General features: G+C 33.9%; 1 long non-coding RNA gene across 2 annotated transcripts; it reads right to left on the bottom strand.

The window, feature by feature from the left end:
- Nucleotides 1-9,343: 9,343 nt before the first annotated feature.
- LOC140023930 (uncharacterized) lies at nt 9,344-15,649 on the bottom strand. Of its 2 annotated transcripts, none has more exons than XR_011827999.1 (3): nt 11,845-15,649; nt 11,481-11,754; nt 9,344-9,546 (listed from the first exon to the last, which is right to left on the bottom strand). It is a non-coding gene; the product is annotated as an uncharacterized lncRNA (long non-coding RNA). The 2 variants fall into 2 exon arrangements; XR_011827946.1 differs by lacking the exon at nt 9,344-9,546 and adding an exon at nt 10,782-11,394.
- Nucleotides 15,650-16,673: the final 1,024 nt, after the last annotated feature.

Genomic DNA, 16,673 nt, shown 5'->3' with positions numbered 1-16,673 from the left:
CCCAACCGCTAACTTGTTCAACAAACAAATTGCAAAGGGAAGAGAAAGAAGTTTGCCATGAAACAAGAAAAAGGGAAGAAGGTAAAGTCAAGTGAAGGGAAGAAAAAAATGTGCAAATATCACAATCCTCTGCTTCCTATTTGTCCTTGCGGTAAAGTCACGAAGATGATTACTTCTTAGACTGATAGAAATCCAGGGAGAAGGTATGCCGTTTGCTCAGAAGAAGTTGGTGACTGTGGGTATTGGAATTATATTGATGACGAGATATGTTGTCGTTCTATTGAGTTGATACCAGGCCTTCTAAGGAGGATCAATGCAACAGAAAAGCAAAAAGAGGAATTTGAAACTGCAGCAGCAAGATTCGAGGCAAAAGCTGCCAAGTTGAAAGCAAAATTAAGAGAAACAAAGGAGCAGCTACGGTGGCAGAAATGGTTGAATAAGTTCCTTGTAAAGGTTCTTATAGTAAGTTGGTTGGTTGCTATTATAATAATGCTTACAAAGAAAAAAAGAGGTGGAATCTCTCCTGAGATGCTGCAAATTGGGGATAAATGCAATGGGATTATGCAAATTGAAGGTGATACATAAAGGGCAGTGTGTAACTGTGATATATAGCTATCGGTACTGCTAGTTTTGAGGAAAATGGATGGAGCAAATGGATGTATGATGTATGGTGCAGAGGGTTAAGGAGAAGTGTATTGTATTCTTTAACTTTACAAGTCTCTGTTGTATGTTGGATTAGTGTAAAAGTGTGATTGAACCCAGTCAATGCTAACTGTAATTTTCGACAAGTAATGTAATGAGAATTATTTATCCCAATTCCCATGTCATGGGCTTTGTTGGATATATTTGATTGTATTAGTCAACAAAAATTGCTATACCAAACCATATAAATATAAGATAACAACTGCATAACATTAGAATATAATTAGCAAAAAGAAATTATAATAATCTTTGCTTGTAAATACATAGAATAATCACTTTCATAGGAAACAGACAAATGCACAAAAAGCAATGACCTTTGTCCATATTGCTAGATGCCAAGCACAGGCATATGTTTTGATTCCTCACAAAAAACTATTCAAAAAAATTCATTTATCGTCTAAACATTCTAGTTACATCCATTCACAGTCAATAAAATCATCACAAAAATATTTGCAGGTCTTCCTTTTTGTCAAGGCTGGTGACAAAAGATGGTGCAATATTTCAAGAACTTGTTCCAGATCCAGCAGATCTTCCCTTTCCTCTTCCCTTTTCCCTGCCTCTTCCTCTTCCTCTTCCTCCACCTTTTCCCTACCAGTTTCCAACAGCAGATCTTCTCATTTATAGTCTGGACATTCTAGTTACATCCATTTACAGTTAAAAAAATCATCACAAAAACATTTGTAGGTCTTTCTTTTTGTCAGACCCGGTGACAAAAGATAGTGCAACATTTCAAGAACTTGTGAAAGATCCAGCAGATCTTCTCTTTCCTCTTCCCCTTCCCCTGTCTCTTCCTCTTCCTCCACCTCTTCCGTGCCAGTTTCCAACATTGAAAGGTGAATTTTTACCCAAGTAAGCATAGTTGATATTAATAAAACCTTTGTCTGTATCTGTCAATGGCCCTTTTGATGTACTTCTCTTGTACATATGAACTGGTAGCCTTGCGGTGGATTGCTGGGATTGAGGTTGATGTGTTGGCTGTTGCTAAGTTTTTTGCTGATTTCTTTGTCCCTGATTGTTGCTTACCTACATATTAAAGAAAGCATTTCAAATCACAAAAAAAAGTCATAAAGAAAATGAAGTTATAATGAAATCCAAACTCACACGTTGTCTTTTGGTTGGAGCTTCCTGCTGCTACTGATTACATGATTGTTCAGTAGGTGCTGGTTGTTAAAAAGGTTATTGTACACTAGATTACTTAGGAGGATTCTTGCAAGTCGCAGCATTATATCCAATCCCTCCACACTTTCTACAATGGATTACAACCCTTCTTCGCAACCTTTTACCATGATGTTTTCCTTCTGTAACATCTCTCTTTCTAGCTTTCTTTAGCCTACCAGGTTGAGTAACACTTGTTGGTGGATCCAACTCCAGCATATTTGACTGTGGCCATTGAATGTCTTCATTAATAGGCTGTAACACATTATCATAGATGGTAAAAAATAGTTCCCTATGATAGCAGTTAGCCAATATTTTGTAGGGATCCTTATTAACTCTATGTACAACAGCAATTGCATAGGAACATGGAATGACACTCAAGGCACACAAATTGCATGTGTACTCATTTTTCTCAAGGTCAACAGTAAATTGGGCTTCCCGTGGCCCTTTTGTCTGATAACCTGCTTTTGAATTCCATATTATTTTTCATTGTGCTGCACGTTTGACCATTTCTTCCACAATTTCTCTAATGAGTGGTCCACCATTTAAATTGTATTTTTTCATTGCTGCCCTTCTTTTTTGGATCCTTTCCATTAGGTATTCTCTAATGGCCTCCATCATAGAAATAATAGGCTAGTCCCTAACCTCTAAAATATGGCCATTAAATGATTCACACAAGTTATTAACCAGCATATCATACTGTGTATATTTGGAAAAAAAGGCCTTACACCAATGTCTAGGATGTGGTCCTTTTTTCACCTATGCATGTGCTTCTTTGTCATATTCTTCAAGCTCATCCATGGATTTGTTAAAATGTTCAACTGTTGTGTAACTTGCTATACTCCACAATCTATCCTTCAAACCTAATTCTGGATGTTTTTTCTTGAAATTTCTATACATGTGTTGAACACAGTATCTATGTTTAGAATTCGGTAATACCTCTGCAAGTGCTCTATCCAATCCCTACACAAAATATCAAAATAGGTGTAAGTTAGATATCCAAGAAATGTCATAATAGTTTAGAAGTTTGAGAGCTAAAAGCTGCCTATACAAGATAGTTAAGGGGACTTAATTTTACCTAAACTAAAAGTTATGGAGCTTAATTATACTTTTACCTTCTGTTGGTCAGACATGAAAGTGTAATGTCCCTCATTTTGTATTTTCAGGTCGCCACTCAAGAGGGTTAAGAACCATCTCCATTTCTCCGTAGCCTCCTTTTCAACAGCTACCCATGCAACTGGCCAATAGCCATTGTTAGGGTCTACTGCAATAGCTGTCAATAGTTGGCCTGGATATCTACTTTTAATATGACATCCATTCAAATACAAAATAGGTCTGCATCCATCTTTAAAGCCTTTCTTCAGTGGGTCAAGGCAGCAGTACATCCTCATGAACCTTGGATTACATCCAAATTCTCTAAATGGAGTGAACATAACCTCCATTGTACTGCCAGGATGAGTCCTTTTAATCTTTTCACGATATTGCCATATTTTCTTGTATTGTGACTCAACTGACCCCTTAATCTTCTCAATAGCTAGTGACTTCGTCTTAGCTGCAACATACTTAGATATTTCTGCCTAGTAGTTTTCGTGGACTGTTTGCCTTAACTCTCTCGTTGGTAGATTGTTGTTTAATCTTATCCTCTCTACATACTTGTTAAACTGCCACTTGACAGTAATATTCTTATTTTTTCATGCATGGTTGCACGTTTCATAGACATCATGCATAGTCTTTACTACCAAGTCCTTTGTGCTCTCGAGCATTCTCTATTGAAGCAAATACAAACCATTTACATGGCTCTCTACACTTGGCTCTCACCCTGGTGAGTTCATTTTTACAGGTCCAAACAGGTTTACCCATCCTAATCTCATACTCAGTCACAACAGATTTGAATTGTGCTCTTGACTTAAACTTTATCCCAATCTCGAATTTGAAATCTTTGAGAAATTTCTCTAGGACAGAGTCCTTGTATCTCCATTTGAATTCATCATCTGATAAGCCATTATCACTACTTAGGTGATCAGGGATGTAATTTTGTTGGAGTGAATCTGTATCCTCTAGTCCCTGGTTAGATTGGTTTACTGGTCTAGTTCTCCTTCTCCTAACTTGTTTCTTTCTCCTACATTGCTGTTGTGTTTCCAGGTCAATTTCTGTTTGCATGTCTAAAACATTCTCCTGTTCTGAACACTGCATCGGGTCAATTGTGGTGTCACCTCTTTGTTGTTGCTGTAAAGTTTCACCACTGCCATCAGCATTCGAAAACAAAATGTCCAGCATTTCCTCTTCACCACCATAGCCATTGGCACCACTAAATCTATCATTTTCTTCCTTTGATTCTGATTCTGATTCTGATTCATTTTTAATGTTTTCTATACCTATTGATTCATTAGCCCCACAATTAGATGTTGCATTACTATAGTCTGTTTCATTTTCACCCTCTGCTATCCCAACATTAGTAGCTGCATGATTGCTTTTTGCTCTTTTTTCACCCCCAACTGCCCCAACCATACAATCCCTTCTAGTACTTTTCTGAGTATCTACATATCTAGTTATGCATTCTTCCTCATCTAATTCCTCTATGACAATTTCATTTTTTTTCCCTTATTTGGTGACTCTATTATTAGATTATTTTTCAGTTCTTCAATTTTTATTACTGTTAGATGGTGACAATACACTTCCATCACCTTGAATTTATATGTCCAATCACAGAATGTCCTAACATGAGTATCAATGGATAATTCTCTCAAATCAGTCCCCATGTTTGCAATTGGTTCAATGTAATAGTACAAAATGGCTGCATTACGATGACGAACTTTTTCAACCATTTTATTCAACTCATGGATTGACATACACTCAACATCACACATATCTACATAGTCCACTTCTCCATTCTCATAGCTGACATAATTTTCCCAATTCTTCCCCCGTGGTGTAACCTTATGCTAAATATTTCAGATTCTGGAGCTACATACCAATATGAATTTTTTGTTTCAATACAAGTTGGGCTTACAAGAAGTGCAAATAAATATACTATTCAAAATTCAACTATAATTAATTAAATTTCAATTTCTGCTTCACATGCTTTTTGAAAAAGTTACCCTAATGTAATACCCAAATCCAAGTTAAATAATAAAAAAGTTTTAACTTTTAATCAAATGCTGATTATTCGTAAATTCCTACACTTATTGAACAACTAAACAACAAAATTAGGTGCCCACCACCATACCCCCACATCTAGGACCACTACCACGTTACTTTCAGTAACCCCCACCACCAAAATTTTACCTAAACCCATCGAACCACTGAATATGCTAGCTATTTCACATTTAAAGATTCCAACAAAGTTACATACCATATAAGCGAGGACCGGATCAAAGTATGTATTTTTCGATCTAATTTGCCACTCCATTGTTGTTTCAATGTCGATGATACCTAACTATTATTGAATCCGACAGTGCTAATTCTCTCTTTCTCTTCTCCCTCCACAAAGATCCTCAAGGGAAGATGAAACAGGGTAAGAAAAATGCAGTTAGGTTCGACTTGTTTGGACGGGTTAGGAAAAGTGAGGGAAGAAGGAGGAGCTGTTTCCCTTTTGCTTAGAATATGTAGACAAAAATGCCTTTTTTAAAGCATACTGCCATTCATGTGAATTGACTTTTTGGTTGCAAAATCGGATAAACTGACCAAAAAGGTCACGGGTGCCCAATTTTACAAGTTTGAGGGCTAACAGTTGACCAAAAATAGTTAAGGGGCTTAATTTTACTTAAACTAAAAATTAAAGGGCCAAATGGATAATTTGCTCTTTTAAATTCTTTTATATGCTCCTATGTGTTTTTTTTAATGTGTGATCGCATATTTTGAGTATTTTTTTCTTTTAATTACTCATTGTATTCATTTCAAGTCTTCATTTATTTTATTTAATTTTTAATAATTATTTGAGAGGTATTTAAATGTCAAATTGTAATAGATAGGTGTTTAAGAAATGTATTTAGTTAGGCCATGTAATAGATAGATTTTATTTTTGCTAAAATTATAATTAGTTAGATAAATGTAATAGATAGGTTATTATTTCCAAAAAAAAATTCCTTTCTAAATTGTAATTATGACCCCCAATGTAATAGTTAGTTTTTATGTACTTGCATGTTTGTGTGCTTATGTGTTTTATTCGCTTTTATTAGGATTTTTGCATATAGATATTATATTTATGTGTTATGTGCTCCATATGTTTTATGTGCTAATTTGTTTTAATTATACTTTATATGCTTTATTTATTTATAATAAATGCATGACATCACCACACTAATCCAATGTTAGTTGTAGATTTTTTTTTTGATTTTTTACTAGTCCAATGCTAATGAGGATCTGTAGAAATGGATTAGTTCAATGCTAAATCTTTTAGACCGTTTTAGCTCTAGAGTCATATATTGTGTGATATTTATTGCATCTCATGCATTTTTTTCTATTTTAAGTTAGTTTCATTTGCATGATATTTTTCCTTACTGTTATTCCCTTATCTTCTACATGTTCAAACCATATCATTTAGAATTATATCTTATTCTAAAAAATTAGAAGTAAGTTAGTCTATTTAGTTGACTAAATTAAGAGAGTCACTCTTCAAATATGGAAAATACACAAGTATGATTTTTTAATCTTAGCACGCTATTACCCCTCTATAAGAAGGAAAATTGAATCAGGAATTTTAGTCTCTCATAGCCATTATATTGCATTCCCCTCTTTTAAGTCATGTACATTTATCCATATATTATAATTTCCTTTTTTGAGTCTCATCCTTTGCAGTTTTTGTGATCTCTTCAAAAAATCACTCTTGGACGTCGCAATTAATATGATTGGTACCAATCAAAATTTGAAGAGACATTTCGATCATTCCGATATCCTTTAGGTTTAAGTTTGCATCCATAGAAAAGCATGCAAAATGTGATAAATTGTATATATTAGATTAGAAAAATTTTCGACTAAACCTCGCAACTAGTTATTGGTTAGGTTAAAAGGGTATCTTAAATCAAAATCTTTGCATTCTCTTTTTTCAAATGTGACTTCCGAACTTTTTTCTCTTGTTTTCAAATACCTAGAGTCATCTAAAAAGATTTTATATGTTTTTATTTTAAAATATATTTTGGATGACTTAATACACATAAACTCGATACCAAGTGGCAATTTCTATTTTTTTTTTTGAAAATCCTTTTGGGACCAAATCGTCGTATTTTATAGGTCCTATTTTAGGTCCTTTTTTCTTTATTTTTTAAAATTAAAAACACATTTTTAAATATTCCTTTCTCTTTTTATTTTGAAAAATGGAGGCGTAACAGTAATTTTTGCATTTATCCGCATAATCTCCCTATACTTTTATATAATGTGGTTAAACCAACGATTAATTTAACATTTAAGTAAAGGCATTGTTAGTATTTCAGCTAAAAATATTACATAGGTTATTTTCCGTCAAGTTTTTACTTTATATAAAATCATAAGAGAGTGAAGTAAAAATTTCGAAATGTTAGGGGAATTATATGGCAATAGATGAAATCACAGAGGGATTATATGTAATTTACCCACGCTCTTACTCTGTATATTGAGTGTTGTATTTGGCATTAAGAAGTTGAGATGATGTATTTATATGTGAAAAATATTTTTTGATGAGGAAGATGATAAGAATGAGGGACAAAGGTAGTTTGTCACTTGCTTCACTCATGAATGAAAACTGGGCAAGTTTGAGGCAAGACAATTCACCCTCATCCTTAGTTCCATGTTACAAAAGCTCTCCCAACCATCACTCCCCTGCTTCCTAAGGGTATACACACAAATAGATATTGTGAGATCACCCATATAATTCATTGAATTTTATTTATTTAATTATTGGTGCTGAATGCAATCTTTTGTGACTAATTGAGTTGTTATTTTTGGGACTTTTGGTAACTGAGTTTAGAGTTTAGGAATATCATTGATAATGTTAGGGTTTAGGCTATATGCTTTAAAGAAAACAAATAAATGAAAAAAAAAGGACAAAATAAAGTCGGGGGACTTATTGTAGCATTGGACACGTTAAGCTTTGGTTCCCAAGACTAAGCTGGAAGTGACGGAACCAATTCAACTCTTACAAATACATTTCACATTCACAAGTTTTTGAACTTTCCGGTTGAGCTTAGGAGATTGAAGGGGGAAAATGTGAAAAGTGACAGATGAATTGAGAGAAAGAAAGAAAGCTAAAGATAATCTAAGCTTCAATACCTTTCCTTTGCACTTGTACATATGTAATTGATTACATACAATATTAGATGAATTATTTTTAAAGGATGACAGGTCTATATCCTATTCAAGTACTCCTAAATAACTAAGGGCTTGTTTGGAAGCCCTGTTTTTTACCAAGTTTTTATTATACTAATTTTTTAACAACTTGTGCCACAGGAACCCCCAAAAACTTATCAAAATTTTTAACCTATACACTTAAAATATCTAAAACACAAAAAAAAAAATTCCCTTCCCCTTTTCTTCTTCTTCATCCCCCACCACCACCTCCATTGCCGGCTCCGTCGCCGGTTCCCGCGCCAATTTCCGGTGTCGATGCTGATTTTCTTTTTTTTCCCCTTTTTTTCCCTCTCCCCCTCTTCCTCCCCTGCCATCATCCTCTCTTGTCTTTTTTTTTTCTCTCTACGTCCGGCGCCATTCCTCCCCCACCTCTCTGTGAAAAAAAAAAAGAAGGATGGTGAGAAGCGGGAAGGGGACAGGGGAGGCGGGGGTGGCGGGGCAGAGGGGGGAGGGGGAAGGGGCAGAGGGGGTGGCAGGGGGAGGGGGAAGGCGGGGCAGAGGGGCAATGCGGGGGGAGGGGAAAGGGACAGAGGGGGTGGCAGGGAGAGGGGGAAGGCGGGGCAGATGGGCAATGCGGGGGGAGGGGGAAGGCGGGGCAAAGGGGCAATGTGGGGGAGGGGGGAAGGGGCAGATGGGGGTGGCAGGGGGAGGGGGAAGGCGAGGCAGAGGGGCAATGCTGCTGGGGGTGGCAGAGGGGAGGGGGGCGGCGGGGAGAGGGAAGGAGAAGGGGAAAGGGAGGAGAGGGGTGGCGGTTGCTGGCAGGATGCTGGGGGTGGCGGAGGTAACGGGGAAGAAGAAGAAGAAGAAAAAGAAGAAGAAAAAGAAAGGAAAGAAAAGAAAAAAGAAAGAAAGAAAAAGAAAAAGAAAAAGAAAGGGAAAGAGAAAAAAAAAAAAGTTTTTCACCTTACAAAAACTTCTACAAAATTTTTTCAAAAACTTTTATAGTGCACTACAGTAAAGTTTTAGACAAACTCCTAAAAAACTCAGATTCCAAACAGGCCCTAAATTTGATTAAAATGATAACCTTCTAACAGCTGCAAGTTTGATTTTTTTTTTTTTGGTTATTTTTGCGTATTAATAAGATAGTGAGAACTTGAGGTGTAAGCATCTTCGACTGAGACTGAGATCTAATCACATGATGCTGAATAGGTTGAGACATAGAAGCTTTAGAGAAAGGTGCACTTCTCTGATTATATATCACATCAACCATAGTGATGCTTTTTGCTCTTTTTTTACCACCTATGATAGCTTGATGAAAAGAACATAGTCATATACTCATGCTTCTATACTCATGTTGAATTAGAGAACATTGTGTTGCATCTCGATGGGCAAGAATATTGACAACTGCAGCAGTATCATATCCAAATCCTGGACAAACAAAAAAGACCTCGTGATTGATTGCAAATTTGACATAGACCAGAATATGCAGTGCTATATCATCTTGAACATGGTATAAGAAATTTTGTATGTTCAAAGAAATTAACCAGAACAAGAGTAGTGGATCAAATCTTATTGATCAAAAACAATAATTGAATTCAAACCTTTGCACTCTTCTTTTACATCTTTCTTAAATCCTAGTTGTACTTGAAACAAAGGAAAATAATCACACAAGAAGCATCTAGCAAGATTTGAATTGATAAATTTGAATTGATATCTTCAGATTTTCATTGAAATAAAAACTTTGTGCGCAATGACAGGGAACTGAATTTTGAATAGTTTACAAGTTGAAATTATTCAAGTTAATTAGGTAATAAACACACTAGTACTTTAGTACAAATGACACCTGCATAAAAGAAAATCTTATGCTTTTATCATTGTACATCAGAAAAGAAACATTAGAAATAGTTTGTGAACTTCATATGGACAACAACATCCAGCTTAGATTGAAGATCAACATTAAGCAACACTAGTGTTGGAATTCTACAAGTATATAAATATTAAGTTGATGAGTAAAGGTAAACTTATCAATACAAAACTCTCTTAGGCAATTAGATATGAATCGGGATGACCCCCCAAGTATAAGAAATTTCAGCACTTTAATTTATCCTGTTCAATCCAAAAATGAAGGTAAATCACTGATACAAGAATAAAATAAGATTTTCATATAGCAAGATTAACATAAGTATTAAATATAGAGTTGTTTGTTATTTTCAATATACAAGCATAAAACAAAAAAAAAAAAAAAAGACTGCAAATATGATGTAACCCATAAACTAGCAAAAATAAATGTTCTTGATGAATTTTAGATTACAAACTCTACACCTACCACAACATTGATATCCTTCTATGTCTCACCAAGAACTATTATATTAAGCAATTACTAAAGCTGAATCAATTTTGTGAATTTTTTTCAAAGTCTTGAATCTGAACATTCTCCACAAGTGCAATTTCATCCCCGACAATAGTCGCTTCTACTTCTTTTCTTATTCAGGTACTACCTCCATTATCACCCAAAGGAAGATCATCTAATTCTTGAGAAAATATTTGCTCAATGCTAGGATCTCTTGAGTAAACATCATAATTGCCTGCTTTTGATGTTTTCATTACATCCTTCCAACTAGATTCTAACGGATCAGCCACATACCAAACTTGTTCAACTTGAGTTGACAAGATAAATGGCTCATCAGCTAATGAGTTGTTCTGATACATCACATAATCGAAATTCACCAAAGTGAAATTGAATTCATCTTTCTTACAACCTCTTACATTGTCAACCCAATCACACTTAAATAACACATACTCCATGTTCATTGTGTAGTAAATTCTAAAAATATCAATTAAAACTCCATAATATGTGACTTCTCCTAGACGAGAATTCTTATCCTTCACACTGGCACAACTCATATTACTTGCTTTACACATAACTCCACTATTTTGTGTCATTTTGTTTGACTCATAGGCCTTGGTCCTAAATCGAAAGCCATTGACAACATAAGTTTTGTAAGATCTCACTCATTGATTAGGACCAGCCGCGAAAATTTTGATTTCATCTGGTACAGATTCAGCAGATGTTTGGCACAAATTTTCAATCAGAAAAAATTCACAAAAATGTCGCATTCTAACAAGTAAAAAGGTTTATATACTAATGAGAAAGTCAAAAAAAACTCTGAACTTACGTATTTCTTAAACCATTCATGAAATGTATCATTATGAAGCTGCTGAAGTTGGTTTAGCCTGGTATAAGGATAATTTGTTGCTAGAGTTGACTTATGGATACTGATATACAATACCAAAAAAATAACTAATCAGAATACCAAGAGACAACTGGATGAATGATTAGAAAAATAAACCAAATAACTTACGTTCGGTATGGTTCTACAGCATCTAAGTTCCCAAGAATGTATCGATGCGCTTGAATCCAAATAACCTGATCAAGGGAGACTTTTTCCCCAAACAAAGGGCAACCTATGTGAGCATTAGTATCATCATTTGTGGGTACTCCATTCTCTTGAATTTTAATATTTTTCAAGTATCTTGAACAAAAATTGAGGCACTCTTCTGTTAAGTATCTTCTAACAATTGACCCCTCCGGCCGATCTCGATTATGGACATATCGTTTTAAGTGTTGAAAGATACCTATATTCAATACAATGAATTAATATAAAAATTACAAATAATGAAATTTAAATAACATGAATACCATAAAATCTTTAGAGTTGAACTGACCTTTCAATGGGATACATCCATCGGAATTGAACTGCTCCAGCTAACAAGGCTTCATCAACTAAATGGATGGGCAAGTGTTTTATTATATCAAAAAATGATGGAGGAAATATCTTTTCCATATGGCATAATGTAACTGCAATTATATCTCGAATTTTTTTCAACTCAGATTTGTTGTTCAATTTTGAGCATAATTGCCTAAAGAAGTTCGAAAGTTCAATCAATACTTTTATCACATTTTTCGGCAGTAGCCTATGTATTGCTATAGGAAGGAATTGCTGCATCAGCATGTGATAATCATGTGTTTTAAGACCAGATATTTTCCGATCATGAACATGTCTTGAGATATGTGATCTACATCTACTCGGCAACTTCATATCTTTCAAGGCTTTACAGAAGATGCCTTTGTCTGTCTTGCTTAATGTAAAAAAAAGCAAGTGACAAGATAGAAATAGAACCTTGCTCAATGGGATGCAATGGTTTTCTAATTTCAAGTTCTCTAAAATCTTTTCAAGAGTTCAAATTATCCTTAGTATTTTCGAGAGCTATAATTGTATTGACCAGATTGTCAAAAAAATTACCTTCGATGTGCCTGACATTAAAGTTGTGAGGTACCAAATTATTGCCCAATATGGCAGCTCAAAGAAAATACTTTTTTTCTTCCAGAAGCAGTATTTATTTTTATTAAAGTTTCCTATTTGTCTTCTTTTAACATCTTCCTTTTTGTACTCAATAAGTACTCCATCTAACTACTGCAAAATATCTGCTCCAGGTAACAATTTTGGAGATCCTCCCCATTCCATATTTCCATCAAAAGATACTTTATCCTTTTGCGTTCTATCACTCTTATGCAAGAATTGGCGATGGCCTATAAAATAATATTTTTTCTAATGCTTCAAATGACAAGACTTAGTGTCCTCTGCACAACGAGGACATGCCTTCTCACTCCATGTACTCCAACCCGACAACATTGAATAAATTGAAAAATTTCTTATTGTCCATAAAAGAGCAGCTTTTAACAAAAAAAAAAATTCAGTAGATGCATCATATGTTTGTATACCAACATCAAACAATTCTTTTAATTCCTCAATCAACGGCTGCAAATAAACATCGATCTTGTTTCTAGGTCTTTTGGGACTCTCAATAAGCACAGATAATAGGAAAAATGGTTGATTCATGCATAACCAAGGGGGTAAATTATAGATTATAAGCATCACGGACCATATGCTATATCTCAAATTCATTCTACCATATAGATTGAAGCCATCAGCAGTTAGCTCAAGTCTAACATTCTTAGGATCAGCAGCAAAAGATAGTTTTGTTCATCAAATTTTTTTCAAACTTGAGAATCAGCCTAATGTATATAGACCCCATCATCCCTACATCCCTCTATGTGCCATTTCATCAATGAAGCAGTTTTTAAAGACATGAAAAGTTTTTGAAGTCTTGGTTTTAATGTAAAGTGTCTCATTCGTTTTGCAACTATCTCTTTACTACCTTCCTTATATTTAGAGGTTTCGCATATGTCAAATCTTTCTTTCATTACATCTTCTCCCTTGAACAATAGACAATTGTTAGGGCATGCATCATATGTCTTACAAGTGAAACCCAAGTCTTTAGTTAACTTATTAGCCTTCTGATATGAATTTGGTAAGTTAGACGGCTTTGGAAGGGCTCTCTCGAGCAACCTAAGTAATGTAAATGACTTGTTGGTCCAATTAGATTCAACCTTCAATTGCATCAAATGTGTGATGAAAGAGAGTTTTGTAAATTCTTCATAGCCTGGATACAATTTTTTTTCAGCATCTTCTAACAATTCAAGAAACTTTGTCGTATCATTGTTAGGTCCGATATCGTCTCTTAAGGTTTGATTTAAAAATTCTCTATCAATATGCATGCCTATTCCCTCCTCAAGCATCACAACCATTTCATTATTCGAGTCAAAATGAGACATAGATTCATGGTTTTGAGTTTCATGTAGAGATACATATGTTTCCCATGATATACCCAAATCTTATAAATCTTTTGAAATCCCCAAAGATGACAATGGAACTTCACATCACTTATGCCTTTGAAGTATCTATTTTTATACTTAATGCATGGACAACATATAGTTGAGTTATAATCTGTCACGTTTTTTTTTAGCAAATTTCAAAAATTTCTCAAATCCAGTGACATACTCTTTTGAGTGAATATCTCCTATGTCGATCTAACTTTTGTCCATAGAAACTGCCAAAACTATTGTAAACAAATTAATTGAAAGAGAATGAATTTAGCATTCTTGATGGAAAGACAGAAAATCAAGGAATTTATAAAGCAAGCTCACAAAATAAAGTAAAGCCCCTAGTATTAATAACAACAATTTCACTTAATTGAAACATTCAATTCTAAACAAAGTGATACAAAATAAATGCCCAGCAGTCATTTAGTAACACTTAAAAACACACACATATATAGCAAACAAATTTCCCCAATGATGCATTCATATTTGACCCAGGTTCCATCAAACATATAGTCCCTTTATATTAGTCACAAAAGCATACTAAGCAAAGCAAATCTATCCTAAAGGACAACAAGCATACGTCACAACAATATAGACCCTGAAATTAGACTATAAAATCAAATGAATTTCATACAAAACATCATTTGAAATGTCAATCTCTTTTGACTATTAGCCAAATCTCAAGAATTCTAAAATGCACATAATTGCTTCACAATATAGACTTCCATAAAGGAGACAGTAAGATGCCCCCTGAGCTCTCATTAGTTTAGCATTCATTACACAAATACACTTGTTCAAAAAGTAGTATTCAAATGTTCTTAATAACTAAACTTAGAGAAATCACTCAAATTGATCAATCCGACTTTAAGATATCCATCCAACAGAAATCAGAAGTATAAAATTGTAGAGTAGTCAATAGAGATAGCTTATCAAGTTTATGCAAATAAACCTGCACTCACTATTAAAAAAATAATAATTAAAAAATAACTAATACGATCTCATGATTTCATTGGCAGCCTAATTTCATACACATGATGCAAGACCGAATTTCTACTAAATCTAATTTCTTGTACATGCATCGAAGACCTAATTTCATAGCATCAGTTTTGTTGAAAAAAAATCTAATTTCATCAACTTATTAGGAAAATAAACAAACAAGAACATCGAACTAAAAAATCCAAAAATAACATGAATTGTGAGGAAATAACAAATTCCTATTTTACAAATTTAGAATGTGATAAAAAGTAAAGAAAAACAGTCTAAAATTCTTGGAAAAAAAAAAAGCAAAACAAACAAAAAAAGATTAATAAAAAATGAGTTTAAAAACCTGAAGAATCTCGGTCCTTATCCAAATTCTGAAAAATTCTCAGATCAAACAAAATTCTCAAGCGCCCACTGCAATGATTTCAGCTGAACTCAAAAGTGAAATTGGAAAACTCTCAGAGCTTGATATGGAGGAAAATTGGAAAATGTTAAGAGGAAAGAAGAGAAAAATTGAAAGAAGTTGATATCGAGATTGATGCGGAGGGAAAAGGAAAGGCAAAACTAAGAACAAGAAATTGAGAGAGTGGAGAAGAAATGCTTCGGAAATAAAGAGTTCAATACTTTTTTTCTATTTTTTGGTCTTTTGAAATGGCAATCCTGTGTGGCAAAGTAATAATTAAAACTGTATCCCAAAGGGCAAAGACGTTATGGGGCAAAGTAATAATTGATTGTTCATTACTTGTCATTTGAAAACCAATCATCCGTTGTTTTCATTTTGAAATTCATTAGTTTTTTACAAATGAAAATTTTGGTAAGTGATAATTTGAAACTTTATTTCTATTGTTAGATTTTTTTTTTATTTACAAAAAAAATAGATAAAGCTGGATTTTTTATGACCTGAATGGGTGCTGGTTACAAAAGGTTGACAAACGACGTTGTTTTATCCCTTCTTATGTGACATGCTTAGTGGTGTCATAAAAAATTTTGTATTTATGATCCCCACAATATTACAAGTCACAAAAAACCATCTTTCCTTGTAGTGTGTATTAGTACCAGTTGAATTGGTTCTGCCACCTCCAACTTATTTTTGGGACTGGGCTAGAATAAGTCCACGACTTTGTTTTGTCCTTCTCTTTTTTTTTTCATTTATTTGTTTTCTTTAAAACATGGCATAATCCTTAACATTATCAATTATTTCCCTAAACCTCTATACTCAATTTACGATGTATTACAAAAAGTTCCAAATATAACAATTCGAAGTCACACAAGATTCCATTCAACCCCAATAAATAAATAAATTTAAATGAAATATGTGTGTGCCCTCACAAATATGGATGTATGTATATATGTGTATATATATATTTGTACGTACATATACATACAATAATAACTTGAGTTACCATAATAAATTGGACTAATTTTTTCTACACTGTTAGTAAATACACTAACGGATCTAGACACATGTTACATTATCTTAATTTAAATTTAAACACTAAATTTTACATATGTGATATGCTTCTAAACCTACAAGTATACACACTGATAGTGCAAAAAAAATTCATCTTAATAAATTACATACATATACTCATCCATTTACCATAATAAGTTATATTGTAGAGTATGATAATTTATTGTAAGACTAGCTCTATTTTGCAGTTCTGAACTTGTATTACCTTCCCATTTTACACCATAAACTTTAAGTTTAGACACTTTGCACCTTAAACATTTTAGTTTTGAACACTTTTCACCGTAAATTTTTCACATACATATATTCAAGGTGTAAATTAATAACAATGTATCGTTTTGTCCTAACTACAATCTTTTAGTTTCTTTTGACCAAAGCAAT

The sequence above is a fragment of the Coffea arabica genome, chromosome 1c (assembly GCF_036785885.1).
Source record: "Coffea arabica cultivar ET-39 chromosome 1c, Coffea Arabica ET-39 HiFi, whole genome shotgun sequence".
In the NCBI taxonomy this organism is placed as follows: Eukaryota; Viridiplantae; Streptophyta; class Magnoliopsida; order Gentianales; family Rubiaceae; genus Coffea; species Coffea arabica.
Note: the sequence above shows the minus strand (reverse complement) of the source record. Positions and strands in the feature narration are given on the sequence as shown.